General features: G+C 44.3%; 1 protein-coding gene and 1 non-coding gene across 5 annotated transcripts in view; one reads left to right on the forward strand and one right to left on the reverse strand.

Moving 5' to 3' along the window:
* Positions 1 to 15,417, reverse strand: part of LOC125241305 (forkhead box protein L2-like) — a 91,400-nt gene that overhangs the window by 18,103 nt on the left and 57,880 nt on the right. The window lies entirely within an intron of this gene.
* Trnaa-ggc lies at positions 15,337 to 15,411 on the forward strand. Its single transcript has one exon. It is a non-coding gene; the product is annotated as a tRNA-Ala (tRNA).

Here is a 15,417-nt window from a genome sequence, read left to right on the forward strand (position 1 = left end):
ACTCGCATCCCTCTACTTTGAGCTCGCTCAAGTTGTAGCGGCGTGGTATTCGCAAACTGGAAGTGGAGATCAGGTCTTGAAACCATAACTTCCACGCGGCGCTGTCACATTGAGAGAGCTCTTGATCCCAGTCTAAACCCTTGCGCCAAGCGTCTTGGAACATTATACGGCCACGAACGACGATTGGGGCAAGGATCCCAAGCGGATCGTAAATTTTCATTACGTGTACTAGAACCTCTCGTTTCGTTAATTTTTCAGGTAACACCGTATCTTTTTTTACACCTGTATTAAAACCAATCAGGTCGTTGAAGGGCTGCCATATAAGGCCCAGCGTGCGAACGGGCGTAGACAGGCGGCCCAATTCAACGTCTCCATTATTGGCGCGAGGTAATACCTCTAGCAAAGACTCTTTAGGCAACAACGAAAGCGCACTAGGATTATTCGACGTCCAGCCGCGCATCTCGAAGCCGGCATGCGCATGTACGGAGTAAATATCAGCTGCCAGCCTAGCAGCTTTGTTGACGTCGTCTAAGCTAGTAATGCAATCGTCCATGTAATGGTCGTCGATGATTACTCGAGCCGCGTCGGGGTAAGTTTCCTGCCATTCTAAAGCGTTTTTATTTTTTATGTGTATGGCAGTGAATGGACTCGACGCGGCGCCAAAAATCATGGATGACATGCGGTATGTTCTAATCGGTTCACCGGGGGTATCTCGCCACAAAAATCTTTGCGCGTCTCTATCACTTTCAATAATTTTGACTTGCGGAAACATTTCACGGATATCAGCGTTTAAAGCGACGGCGCCCTCACGAAAACGCATTAGAATGCCTAGCAAAGGTTGCAAAAGATCAGGGCCAGTCAATAACAAAGAGTTTAGTGACACGCCGTGAGATTTTGCAGCTGCGTCGTGCACCGTTCGCAACTTATTAGGTTTATTGGGATTAATCACACCAAAATGAGGTAGATACCAAAGAGGACGTCCAGGGCCAGCACGTGATGAACATGGTTCAGCGTATTCTTTAGATAACATGTCATGAATATTGCGACGATAACGTTCCGCGTAGCAGGGGTCTTTAATCATTTTCTTTTCTAAGCTTACGAATCTGGACATTGCTAACTTATAGCTGTCAGGAATATCCAGATTATCAGCCTTCCACAACAAGCCAACCTCATACCGGCCGCTCGGCAGACGGTGAGCAGTGTTCTCTAAAACTTGTATGGCACGCTCATCGTCAGCATTGCGGGCCTCCTTTTTAGATATACCGATTGCGTCGATCTTAAATTGTTCCCTGATAAGTTGTTCTAACATAAAACGATCACTTTCGACGTCAGTTTCACTTAATGAGATATGGTTGACAACGTCAACCCGCTTAGTCTTACTGCAACCGAAACCAAACAAAACCCAGCCAAGGGCAGTCAAAATAGCTGCAGGTTGTGTTCTGGTTCCTTTGCGCACGTCTGTGGGAATAGAGAGATGCCAATTGTCAAGACCTATTATCAGCATTGGTTTTACGTCTCCGTAGCAAAACTCGTCGGCTATATCTACTAGATGAGGGTATTTGCGTACACTATCTTGATACGCAAACTCACGCGCGGCGCCTAAACCATTAACTGACCTAGCCTTCTTAATGGAGTGAACTTCAGTTGAATGACGACCCTGTATATTAAAATTGACATACTGCACTTTAACGTCCTTGCCTAAACCGAGTACGCAATCTACGTGGATAAGCCTTTCAGACGTCTTGGCTCCAATTTGAGAAGATATTTCTGAGTCTATGTATGTTCCTGACGATCCGTCGTCTAATAAGGCAAATGTGTCAACGCTACCGGACGGTCCGGACACGGTGACAGAGACAATTTTCAACAACGGCCGCGCGGAAGGCATCTTGGGCGATGAAGAGGTGGCATGCGTCAGAATGTCATGTTCCGAGTCGTCAGGCAGCGGAGTAGTCGCGGCTGCTCCGGTAGCGGCGCAGGCGGCGGGCGCGCTCACGCCGGACGTCGATGGCACTTGCTCGTCATCGTCGTCCTCGGAGTCGTCGTTGGCGGCGTCGTCGTTGTCCTCGGCGTCGACGTGCGTGGTGACGACACGTTCAAATTTAGACCCGTGTAACAAATTATGATGACGCATTTCACAACCTACTACGCTACATACTTTTTTCATACATGAAGTTTTATTCTTATGGAAACCTTTTTTCAAACACCTATGGCATATTTTATTTTTCTTAATGAATTGCCACCTATCATTTATTGACATTTTGACAAAATTGTCACAATCCGATAAATCATGTTTTTGTTGACATAATGAACAATTATTATCAGAAATATTATTCGAGTTTATAGAAGTTTCAATGCTATTAGAGGAATGATTATTTTCAGCAATATTGTTGACTTTATCCCTATTGCCTATCGGCCGGGGGATTAAGGCCGAGGCCTGGTCAATATTGCCTCCAAATCTACACTGCAAGTCAACCTCGCGCGAGAGGAAATCTGCAAACATTTCTATTTTAGAAGCGCTGCCATTGCACGAATGAGCATAATCCAACCACCGTGGACGCAGCAGCACTGGCAGTTTGCTCCATAGTGCTTGAAACAGCTCAGGCGAGCGTAAATGGTCGGGCTTATTTAACATGCGGATAACTTCTACGCAATTACGCACACGGCTTGCAAAAATTACTAAATCCTTACCGTCGTAGCTTACCTTAGGCAGGTTACGCACCGCTGCCACTTCATGCATGACGACGAGCTCGGGGCGGCCGAAGCGCGCGTCGAGCGCGGCCACCACGGCGCCGGGGTCGCGCGCCGCCGCCAGCAGGCCCGCCACGGCCTCGCGCGCCGTCCCTTTCAGGGCGCGAGACAATCGAGCTAAATTTTCACTAGGAGAAAAACTATCTGCTTTATTTTCGTAGATTCGTTTTAAAGCTAACCAATCCAGGTACGACTTGCCGTCAAAATTTGGTAAATCCGTCTTCGTTTGGTTTACTTTATTTATTAGCTTGTCGAGCGAATTTACTAAGCGAGTCACTCCTCCGTCTTCAGGGCAATATTGCTCGTAAGAGTTTTTATTTGCCGCGGCGCTCATGCCGTGCGGCTCTCTCGGTCCCAGTGGCTCGCGCTGGGCCGCAACATCGACAGACCTGAAAGGTGGGTTGGCACTTAATAAATGTTGTTCAAAGGTATTAGGCATCGTATTATTTACCCATTCCTGTACACTTGCACGACTACGCGTGCCATGACTTCCACGTCGGCTAGCGCCCGCCTCTATGGCGGCGAGACTGGCTTTCAGCTCGAGCTCGGCAACCTGGCGCTCGCGCTCCGCGGCACGCTCTGCACGTTCGGCCGCTTGGCGCTCGCGCTCCGCGGCACGTTCGGCCGCTTGGCGCTCGCGCTCCTTTTCCATCTCAGCCAGACGGCGCGCATGTTGCGCCCTCGCCTCCAGCTGGCGCGCCACGATTGTAGAAGAGGAGCGTGACGAGACGGCGCTCGCTACGCGGGAAGGTGTCGGCGTCGCTCCGGGAGGGGCAGCGGCGGCGCCCTCGCCTCCTTGCAAGGGCGGAGCAGTATCCCTCACGGCGGCCTCACCGTCTCCCTTATGAGTTACACTCATTTTCGCACTTTTAGAGCGTGTTATCATTTACTTAACTTGTTTTGTCTTAACTTGCTTCACTTTACGAGAAAGACCAAATTTTAAGGAAATTAAATAAATAAGCACTGGTATCGTTGAGAAAACAAAATGTAATGAAGTCAATCACTAAAAATAGACAAAAGGAATATAAAAAAATCATAGACAATAAACTATAAAAAGGTAAAATAATATAAAAAGTTTGTGCAGTCTTGCACAACCAGATTCACTCTTTAAAACAAGAGTAAGCACGCTAAGCAATATATAATAAATACAATTTAAATGTGCGAGCCTAACCTAATTACATGATTGGAGAATCGACTCCCTGCGTGAACGTATAAAAAGTTGTTGTCGATCACAAGCAATGAGTTATCATCCGCCGTATCTGTCGGATTCGTACCGATGACGTTAGCAGCGGTCATGTCCTCTTAACCTCTACGCTCCTGGTCCACGTTGGTAACTAAATCCAATAAAAATAGCTATTTTTTATTATTTCCTTCTGCATGTTGAAGGGAAATATGAATAGTTAACATCATAAAATGTTCTCAGTTTACAGCCGCTTTAAAAAATAGTAACCCTGTCCGCTCGACAACCTTCGATACTGCACACCAATAGTATTAGTACCTATTAATGTAATTTAATCTTCTCCAATGTACATCTTCGCGATGTTCCTCGAGGTTTTTATGTTTACTAGGTATGACTTTTGTTACATAATTACCCTACCAACAACAAAATCCTGTCGCGATATAGTTAAAGGGTGCGGAGGCGCTGCCTACAGACATTAAATATATGTAAGTAATGAACGTCATAATGGCATGCATTTTGAAAATCTACGACCAATGAAAACACGACTGTTTAGTTTTTAATATCATAAGTAGTTTCGAAACACACCCTAAATTGTTTAAATTTGTCATGTCTCGCTCTCACATCATTTTATCATAGGTATATATTTATCTCGTATGGGGAATTTGTGGGCATGAGTAAAAAGCGTTAAATTTAGAACAAGATTTAAAAAATATGACAAGAATAGAAGAAAATAATATGTCAAAAAAAAGGAGAAAATTTTTGACATTCACGGCGGTTGTCAAGAAATATTGTGAATTTACGGCGAGCGGAAAAGCCGAGGATTTAAACCAAAAGAGATAACATAAGCGGCAGAAGACCTACACGCAAAGCGCGGGTGTGTGTAGGGCCTTAATTTTATATATTTTCTTTTAAGTTTTCCCCATTTTGTTCGCACCCCGAAACGGGTGCAATTTTCCTAAGGCGTCGATTTCCGGGTTGAACCAGCGCCCTTTGTCCAAGAAACCCATACTCACGCCAATCGGGTGGCTGGGAGGCTCTTGGTACAGCGACAGTTCCTCAAATGGAGGCCCGATTGCATACTTACTTACGTTATAAAAGTTTACCGCAGCCCGCGGGCCCCTCGCCCTGTAAAGCTGAGCCATGATACTCGTACAGGCTGACTAATAACTATCGCCGGCTTCACTTTTCGCACTTTAGTTACTCTAACAAAATTTACAATTCATCCCGACGTTTCACATCTGAAAACAGATGTCGGAAGGCTGTCAATCGATCTGCAGGAGAAATGTGTGAGGTGTCCTGGCGGTTTGCTTGGAGTAATAGGCGGAATGTATTTGAATTTGTGTAATCATGCAGTTTTGTCCTGTAAACTTTGTGATATGAGTATTGAGTATGGTACGAGTGGTATGGTATCGAAAGCTTTCATCAACATCAATTAAAGCTCCTGATATGCTTCCGGATGGGATACGCTCACGATTTCCGACATATACATGTTTGTATCCAACTGTGGTCAGAGGTATATCTCGCTTTTACCATAAACGAGACTATAACCCGCCCAAGTGTCTTTAAGGCAAAAGTGGGACTTTATGGGAAACTACGCATTTATAAGTAGGTAGGTATACAAATATATATGAAACAGTAATGACCCAGGAATAAATATCCGTGGTCATCTCAACAATAAAAATCTTGATAAAAGCTGTTTTGACCTTTTGACCACTAACACTACCTCTAACCGTCTTTACTATGATCGAATTTTTGAATTTGAGTCAGACCTCGGTCGTTTTGTACAGCCGCAGGCGGATCCGACGGTACGTCGCCCCGTCGCCCACAATGGGCAAGAACTCCGAATAGTCAGAACTTAGAGAATGCAAATCGGTTATAATCGTAACCGAAATAATCGGTTATAGCCGATTATTTTGTCAAAATTTTATAATTCATACATAACCTATCAGGTATTGAAAATTTGGATAACCGGTAACGGTTATTTTCGGTTATTTATGTTATCGAAGAAGAATTTCTTATTGTCTAGGACGTGTTTTTCGAATTTGAGATTTTCGTCTATTAATACCCCAAGATTCCTACCTAGAGAATGCAAATCGGTTATAATCATAACCAAAATAATCGGTTATCGGCTAAAACCGATTATTTTAACAAAATTTCATAGTTCATACATAACCTATCAGGTATTGAAATCTCGGATAACCGGTAACGGTATTTTTCGGTTATTTATATTCTGAAGGGAAATTATGTTATAAAGGTTAGAACTAGGCCAACTATTAATTCATAAAAATAAGAAAATTTAATTTTCTCTTGATCCTCTATTATTTATTTAGCTGAGACTGGCACTGAAGCTTGAACAGTTTTATGTGCTGTGTCAAATTATGCATGTACAATTGTACATATTATGAAAATAATATAAGTAGGTACCTACGAGTATCATTATTGTTCATCTAAACGTTTGCAATTTTTTTATTACAGGTTTTTAGCTACTATAAAAGCTTGTAAACTCCGAAAAATAATAAATATTTTTTCACCACACCAACTGGTAATGGCTTACTTTGCTATTCGAAAATAGATAGCAAAATTGCATTTTATCCACAGGAGAGCAAAGTAATTTCATAAAAATTTTAACTTGATATCTTGAGCTGGCTGGTAGAATTTCCCTATAAATGATGACTTTGAATCAAAAATATTGAATAAATTTATAGATTTGATTTAGATCCATGTTTTATAGTCAGTAATTTGTACGTGTTGGTGTGGTGAAAAATGTTGTGTTTCACTCGGCGGCAAAGTTTGTTTAACCTTCGTGCCTTGAAACCCTCGCGACGCTCAAGATTTCACTTTTTGAACCACTCGCTACGCTCGCGGTTCAGTATTGGAATTTTTCGCTTGCTCGGGCGTCAATATTGGCACGTGAGGTTAAACAACTACTTTGCCCCCTTGTAAAACAAATACCTATTTTTGCGGGCTAGCCCATCGGCTTCATTGGCACGCTAGGTGTGACTACCACTAGGTAGGTAACAATGTAGACACCTATTGTATTTCATAGTCCCAGTGAACTTTGTAATTCGTTAATATGAAAAAGCGATTTTAAGTAATCAAAAATAAATAAATATTGGAGGACCTCTTCCATAGTTTACCTAGCCCCAAACAAAATTATCTATATATATAGAAAAACATTCTTGGGTCGGGAAGAAATGTGTCCATCACCCACTTAAATTCAACTACAGGGATTCGAACCCAGGACAATCGGCTTAGCAGACATGGGTCAGTCACTACCGACTAGGCCAGACCGGTCGGACCTTCAACTTTCTTTTAAAACAGACAACTTTCATTTAAAACCAGCTCGGACCCACAATTTCAACAATGCAATATCCAAACAATCATACTTTTATTACTAGTACAAGTACTATAAACAATCTAATTCCACACTTGGAACGAAACGCTTTATTGGATAGCAGCAACATATTGTACCTGTTAGTTTAAATACCTACTCAAAACAAATGCATCTTTATCGAAAGTATTAAGTCAAAAAATGGTGACATAAAATGCCAATCCGTGAAAGGGTTATTAGAGAATATTATAATACATAAATCACATTACGTTCTCATGTTATAAAATCGTAACATGAACTGTAAATGAATGATAACTTCGCTATAAACGAAATTATCGACGCACACAGCTTAAATCGATTTCTTTCGATGTCTAATCGATTTAGGTGTAATGTTCGCACCCGGTCTTAAACCGAGAAAGTGCAGGGAGCTATTAAGTTAATCAAGCTAATATCAACCTTAAGTCCTTTAGGAAAGGCGGAGAAAGAATAATGTCGATGAGATGTGTTGGACACGGTCATATTTGTACTGAATTTGCTACGGGTAACTTTACGATCGGAATCGAAGGTGGGGCATTGTTTTACACCATTCTACTTAATATCTATATGTACCTATGTATATCGTTACAACTTTTATGGAAAAGTAGAAACGAAACAAGAACTGGAAGGTGTAATAAGAAATCGTATAAAATACTTTTACCAAAAAGTACATATAAAAAACCGGCCAAGAGCGTGTCGGACCACGCTCAGTGTAGGGTTCCGTAGTTTTCCGTATTTTTCTCAAAAACTACTGAACCCATCAAGCTCAAAACAATTTTCCTAGAAAGTCCTTATTAAGTTCTACTTTTGTGATTTTTTTCATATTTTTTAAACATATGGTTCAAAAGTTAGAGGGGGGGACGCACTTTTTTTTCCTTTAGGAGCGATTATTTCCAAAAATATTCACATTATCAAAAAACGATCTCAGTAAACCCTTATTCATTTTTAAATACCTATCCAACAATATATCACACCTTGGGGTTGGAACGAAAAAAAAATCAGCCCCCACTTTACATGTAGGGGGGGTACCCTAATAAAACATATTTTTCCATTTTTCATTTTTGCACTTTGTTGGCGTGATTGATATACATATTGGTACCAAATTTCAGCTTTCTAGTGCTAACGGTTACTGAGATTATCCGCGGACGGACGGACGGACGGACGGACGGACGGACGGACGGACAGACAGACATGGCGAAACTATAAGGGTTCCTAGTTGACTACGGAACCCTAAAAACCGGCCAAGAGCGTGTCGGGCCACGCTCAATGTAGGGTTCCGTAGTTTTCCGTATTTTTCTCAAAAACTACTGAACCTATCAAGTTCAAAACAATTTTCCTAGAAAGTCTTTATAAAGTTCTACTTTTGTGATTTTTTTCATATTTTTTAAACATATGGTTCAAAAGTTAGGGAGTCTACTTTTGTGAGAGAGAGTTCTACTATTGTGATTTTTTTCATATTTTTTAAACATATGGTTCAAAGGGAAGGGGGGGGGGGGGGGGCGGACGCACTTTTTTTTCCTTTAGGAGCGATTATTTCCGAAAATATTAATATTATCAAAAAACGATCTTAGTAAACCCTTATTCATTTTTAAATACCTATCCAACAATATATCACACGTTGGGGTTGGAATGAAAAAAAATATCAGCCCCTACTTTACATGTAGGGGGGGTACCCTAATAAAACATTTTTTTCCATTTTTTATTTTTGCACTTTGTTGGCGTGATTAATATACATATTGGTACCAAATTTCAGCTTTCTAGTGCTAACGGTTACTGAGATTATCCGCGGACGGACGGACGGACGGACGGACGGACGGACGGACAGACAGACATGGCGAAACTATAAGGGTTCCTAGTTGACTACGGAAGCCTAAAAAAGTAGTGCTGAAAGACTTAGTAAAAAATAATTAGGTTCTTCTGAAGGTGGGTATCTCCAACGCTTTTAATTCAGTAGACAGGGGCGCCTTGTTGACACAAATCAAAGATAAAATTCCTTCTACCTATAACTTTCTCTGGCAGTGCTACAGTTCCCCTTCTAAATTGTTTTACCAAACTGACCCTTTGTTTTCTTCCGTAGGTTGTCAACAAGGCGACCCTCTCGGTCCAGCAATATTCAGTCTCGCCATTCATCCCATACTTAAAAACCTAAATTCTAAATTGAACATATGGTACCTAGATGACGGCACCCTCGGAGGTGAAGCGATTTCAGTTCTAGATGATTTAGTGAAATTAAAAACTGATCTACAACTTATCGGCTTATCCCTTAACTTTTCAAAATGTGAACTCTTTGTTACAGAGACCTGCCCTAGCAAAGATCACATATTACAACAGTTCGAACAAGTAGCTCCAGGAATCAAAATTATTAATAAAGAAACGCTTCAACTCCTTGGTTGTCCCATCATGGACCAATCGTTTCATCGTTTCATAGACAAGAAAATCGAAATTTTTAAAGCGTCGTCACACCGTCTGGCGAATATCAACATACATTCGGCATATTGCATCATAAAACACTGTTTATTTGTACCCAAATTTACATACATACTTCGCGGCTCACATTTCTGGAAGCATCCTTCTCTGATCTCAAATTTGGACAATTTAGTTTTGGAAACACTCACCACCATCTTTAACATTTCCTTTGGCGAAAGATCATGGACCCAGGCTAGCCTACCTATCAGGTTAGGCGGCTTGGGCATCCGTAAAATTTCTAGTGTGGCGCTGCCTGCGTTCTTGGCTTCTGTACACGGTGCTCAAAACCTCATCAGGAAAATTTTAGCCCCTTCCATTGGGGTCCTAGAGGCTGCACACTGTACCGAGGCCAAGAATGTTTGGCAGCTAACATGCCCAAACACAGACCTGCCTGTTAACCCATGTTCGCAAAAGCAGTGGGACGGGCCTCTCTGCCGTCTAACAAGGGACCGCCTCCTAGAGACGGCTCTTGATTCGGCAGATCGGGCTCGCCTCCTCGCTACCGCGGAATGGGAGTCAGGTCTGTGGCTACATACACTCCCATCCACCACAATAGGAACATTGCTGGACAACACTACATTCCGATTAGCCACCTGTCTCAGAATAGGGGCATCAGCAAATGTGCCTCATCGCTGCCAGTGTGGAGCTACGGTGGACAGTCTTGGCCACCACGGCCTCTCATGCAGCCGAAGTGCCGGGAGAATTCCTCGCCACGCTAGCCTCAACGACGTCATCCGGAGGGCCCTTGCTAGCGCAAAAGTGCCGGCCGTCCTCGAACCCAACGGCCTGGCCAGGGTTGATGGAAAGCGGCCTGATGGGATGACGCTGGTGCCTTGGAGTATGGGTCGGCCGCTCGTCTGGGATGCTACATGTGTAGACACCCTAGCTCCGTCCCATATTCCAAGCACTAAAGTTGGTGCTGGTGCGGCTGCATCCTCGGCTGAAGACCTCAAACGTCGCAAGTATGCCAACCTCGGAAGTAGCTACATATTTGCGGCGTTTGGGGTTGAAACCTTGGGGCCGTGGGGGCCTAGTGCGCGTCGCCTTTATGAGGAGCTGTCCAAGCGCCTCATAGACGCATCTGGTGACCAGAGGGCTGGCCAGTATTTCGCTCAGCGGATAAGTGTAGCTATCCAGCGGGGCAATGCGGCCAGCCTTCTGGGCACCTTACCCACTGGCGACGATTTGAGCCAAATTTTTTATTTGTAGATACGTAGTATAAGTTTTTATTTATAAGATTTTTAGTATAAGTGTTTAATTGTAAGTTTTTTAATATGTTGTAATTAATGAATTGGTTTTGCAAATAAATAAATATTTCGTGTGTTCAGTGGATACATGTAAAACTCAACATCATAGTGTAATAATGAATAAAATGGATTAGTTACAATTGCCCCCCAGTCGAGATTTGCCCCGCTGTACCTTAACTAAAAATAAGATATAAACGAATTAACTACTTACAGTATCGTCAAACCCAAAAAGGTTTATGATGTGTGTAATTGTGTATAATACAGTTAAGTACGCAATTTTACGAAATAGAAAATTAATTCTTTTATAAACATGTAGGTACCTATTACGAATCTGATTTTTTTCCCTGTGTGGTGACTGGTGACGGGTTAATAATTTCACCACCCCCTTTCTTCCCGTGGATGTCGTAGAAGTCGACTAGTGGGATATGGGTTAAATTGTGGCGTAGGCGAGAGGCTGGCAACCTGTCACTACAATGTCAAGAGAGTGCCAAGAGCGGCACTAAAACTTGGATACAGGCGTGATTGTGTGTATTAAATGTGTGTAGTTGTGATGAACACATAATTATATTTGTTCCCGGTCATGGATGTTTTTTATGTCCTCGCCTAGCACCCTTGGTACAAGTCTTTTTTAGTTTGGAGTTGGGTGGCAGATCCATGTAAGGTGTCCCCTAATAATTTTGTTAATTATTTATTTATCGCTTTTATTTAGTTATGTTTGTTAAGCATATGTAGGTATTTAGTTTATTTACACATTACAATGTTGTATAAAAACATAAAAAGAACTTAAACTACTAAACTTAAACAGGATAAATATATGTACATAAAAATATTTACAAATAAAAGACAGGAGCAAGCTCGGCGCCGGATGGTAGGGTGCCCAGAAGGCTGGTAGCATTTCCGCGCTGGATCGCGATGCCTATCCGCTGCGCAAGAAACGAGCCAGCCCTCTGGTCACCCGTAGCATCTACGAGGCGCTTCGCCAGCTCCTTGAAGATATAGTGTGCTCCGGGTCCCCAAGGTCCACCCCAAACGGCTCAAACATGCAACCAGGGTCTATGGTTGCATATTTGCGCCGTTTGAGGCGTTCGGCCGCTTCGGCGGCCGTGCCGGCTTTGGTAGAAGTCCCTGGGAGGTGGAACGGTGCCAGAGTGTCCACACATGTGGCGTCCCAGACTAAGGGCCGTCCCAGCTTCCAGGGAACGAGGGTCATGCCATCAGGCCGCTTACCATCATCTCTGGTGAGCCCTGTGGGTTCTAGGACAGCAGGTGCACCGGCACTGGTAAAGGCCCGGCGCAGGATGTCATTAATGCTCGCATGGCGCGTAATGCGGCCTGCGCTCCTGCTGCAGGACAGACCGTGCAGGCCTTTACCGGTAACGGGAGAACCACAGTGGCATGTGTGTGGGGCGACACAAATGGCACCGAGTCTAACTGCCATTGAAAGTCTAAACGTCTCATTGTTTAAAAGAGTACCTAGATTTTTGGAGGGCAAAGTGTGCAGCCATGCGCCCGACTCCCACTTACATGATATTATTATTTTACAACGATATTATTTATTTTATTAAATAGATAGGTACCTACTTAGTAGAAATTTTTAGTATTAACAATAATTATTTCCCGAACAGATATGCATCTGATGTGTTATTCAGTGAGTTGTTCCATGATGTCAGACGGCTGGAGAAGGCTAACGTAATGTAAACAATGGTACACACACACACACACACACATAGTACATATTGACGATCCGTCGCATACATTGTACAACGTTTTCATAGCAAACCGTGGTGGATCACGTTTCGAATTAGTATAGAAGCATTGTTATTATGAATATAATTACACCGCCGATATTATTTACTTATGTGTGTAAGGATCTAATTTTATAAATAATTCGCTACAATTTTCTTATTTATGTAGAGTAGTCCTTTCCGTACTTCCGTGTTCTAATGTACCTACAAGGGGAAGATATACGAAGGGGAAATTACAATGCCTACTTGCCAAAGTTTTTGAATATTTTATTACATGATGGTAATACATATGTATAAACAAACAACTTCGTTAAAAGCCTACATAAGGAAACACCACAAAACATGCATACTTTGCCACTGTAACGGGCGGACAAATGTAGTAGGTATTTATGAAGAACTTATAGATAAGAATTAGAAATAAAGAGAGCATTATTAGCTCTCTGTGAATTTAAAAAAATATTTTTCATCACACTCGCTCGTAAACGGTGTTATTACATGCCTGCATACTATTAGAGCAATTTTACCGCCCTAGGACGGTAATGTGAATACCTAGGTGGGGCCTTCCACAACCTGTCAAAAATTACAAGATGCCGGATGAATGTTCGAAATGTCAGCGTAGGTATTTCAATACATCTCAGGAGGGCGGCGGTGGCGACGGAGCTCACCGTCCAGCGCATCGGGCTCCTCGGGCTGCGGGTCGCCATCGCAAATACCGAAGCCATGGTCCTGGGGGGCGTGAGGCGGTGGAGGCCACAGGCAAACACGGCGCTGAGGGTGGAGGGCCACTCTGTCCAGGTCAAGGCCAACATAAGATACTTGGGCTTTGTCCTGGACAGAAAGTGGACTTTTGAGGAGCACTTCGCAAGACTCGCTCCTCGTCTCGTGGGTGCTGCCTCGGCGCTGGACAATTTGCTGCCCAACTTGGGAGGGCAGAACGTCCCCTGCAGGCGACTGTTTGCGGGGGTCGTCCGGAGTATGGCCCTCTACGGAGCGCCAATCTGGGCCGGAAGGCTGCGAGAGCGCACCAAGGCGTTACTCCGTCGGCCCCAGAGGGTCGTGGCCCAAAGGGCACTCAGGGCCTACCGCACCACTGCCCATGCCGCAGCCTGCCTCCTCGCTGGCACGCCCCCATGGGAGCTTGACGCGGTGGTCCTAGCCGGAAGGTACCAGCGGAAGGTGGCAGCGAGGAGCCGGGGAGAGCCGCCGGACCCCGAGAAAGAAGAAAGAGCGGCACGGGCAGCTGAGGAGCACCTGCGCCTTCAATGGAGGGACGCCCTGGAGGATAGCCTCTATGGAACGCGAACCATAGGGGCCATCCTTCCTGTCATGGAGGACTGGCTAGAAAGAAGGAGGGGGGTCCTCACGTACCGGTTGTCTCAAGTGGTGACCGAGCACGGGTGCTTTGGACACTACCTGCATCGGATAGGGAGAGAGCCGAGCACCCAGTGCTTGGACTGCGGGGTGGAGGACGATACGGCCCAGCACACCCTTGAGGAGTGTAGTCGCTGGGCCGTGGAAAGGGCTGCACTGGTCGAAGCCACAGGATTGGTGGACCTCTCGCTGCACAGCGTCATAGCGGCGATGCTGAGCAGCGAGAGAAGATGGGACGCGGTGGCCTCCTTCTGTGAAGACGTCATGTCTCAGAAGGAGGCGGCGGAGAGAGAGCGCGAAGCTGCGGCTGACGCGCTGCCTCTCCGACGAAGACGGCAGGGTCGAAGGCGACGAGCATTCTTGCGCCACAACCCTTAGTGGGGCCAGCGGGTACGGGACCCGCATTGCACCGGCCCCACTAACCCCGTCGAGGGAGGGATCAAGCGTTTCTGATCCCTCTCTCCCTAATCTGTGTGGATGCCCTGTAACGTCGGGGCTGCCGGAGGGCGCCATGGTGGCCAGAGGAGTCCCGATGATCCCATGACGCCCTCGCTCACGGCACAGAGGGCGAAACGCCGGAGTGGGGTTTAGTGGCTCGACTAGAGAGGGGGCCGAAGGAGGGAGTCCCACACACCCCCCCTTCAAGGCCTTCCCGCGGCTGGGGGGACGGTGCGTAACGCATTCCCCACTCCGACAAAAAAAAAAGGTATTTCAATACATTTATTCCTGGGCCGTTTTATTATGGGTACTGTAACACATATTTGTTCATAATTATGTAACCTCGTAAGGACGTCTTGTGAAATCTTGTCACACCAATGCGTATATAGGCCTTAAAAATATATAGCTTTAAAGCGCGACTGAAACGATTGCTTATCGAGCACACTTTTTACAGCTTTAAGGAGTTTATAGAGACCAAATAAGTACCTAAGCTTAGAATAAGTATGTAAAATATTTTAATGTTACGAATAGGTATCAATTCTGCAAATAATTGTATTTAAAATGTATGTGACATATAATATGAACTATTTTGAATAAATATATGAATATGAATGAATATGAATATAGTTAACGTTTTCATGTTAAAACTCAAGATTTAAGTAATGTTAATAGCAAATTTGTTTTTTATCATGCAGAAACGTCTGCGAGCGATATTACATAATTTTAAATTAAAGGAAAAATTGAAAAATTCACACCTCCACACACATCCAGCAGGCCTCCGTGGCGCAGTTGGAAGCGCGATGGCCCCGGCAAGGCCAGAGGTCGCAGGTTCGAGTCCTGCCGGAGGTGTGAATT

The sequence above is a fragment of the Leguminivora glycinivorella genome, chromosome Z, assembly GCF_023078275.1.
Source record: "Leguminivora glycinivorella isolate SPB_JAAS2020 chromosome Z, LegGlyc_1.1, whole genome shotgun sequence".
NCBI classification, from domain to species: domain Eukaryota; kingdom Metazoa; phylum Arthropoda; class Insecta; order Lepidoptera; family Tortricidae; genus Leguminivora; species Leguminivora glycinivorella.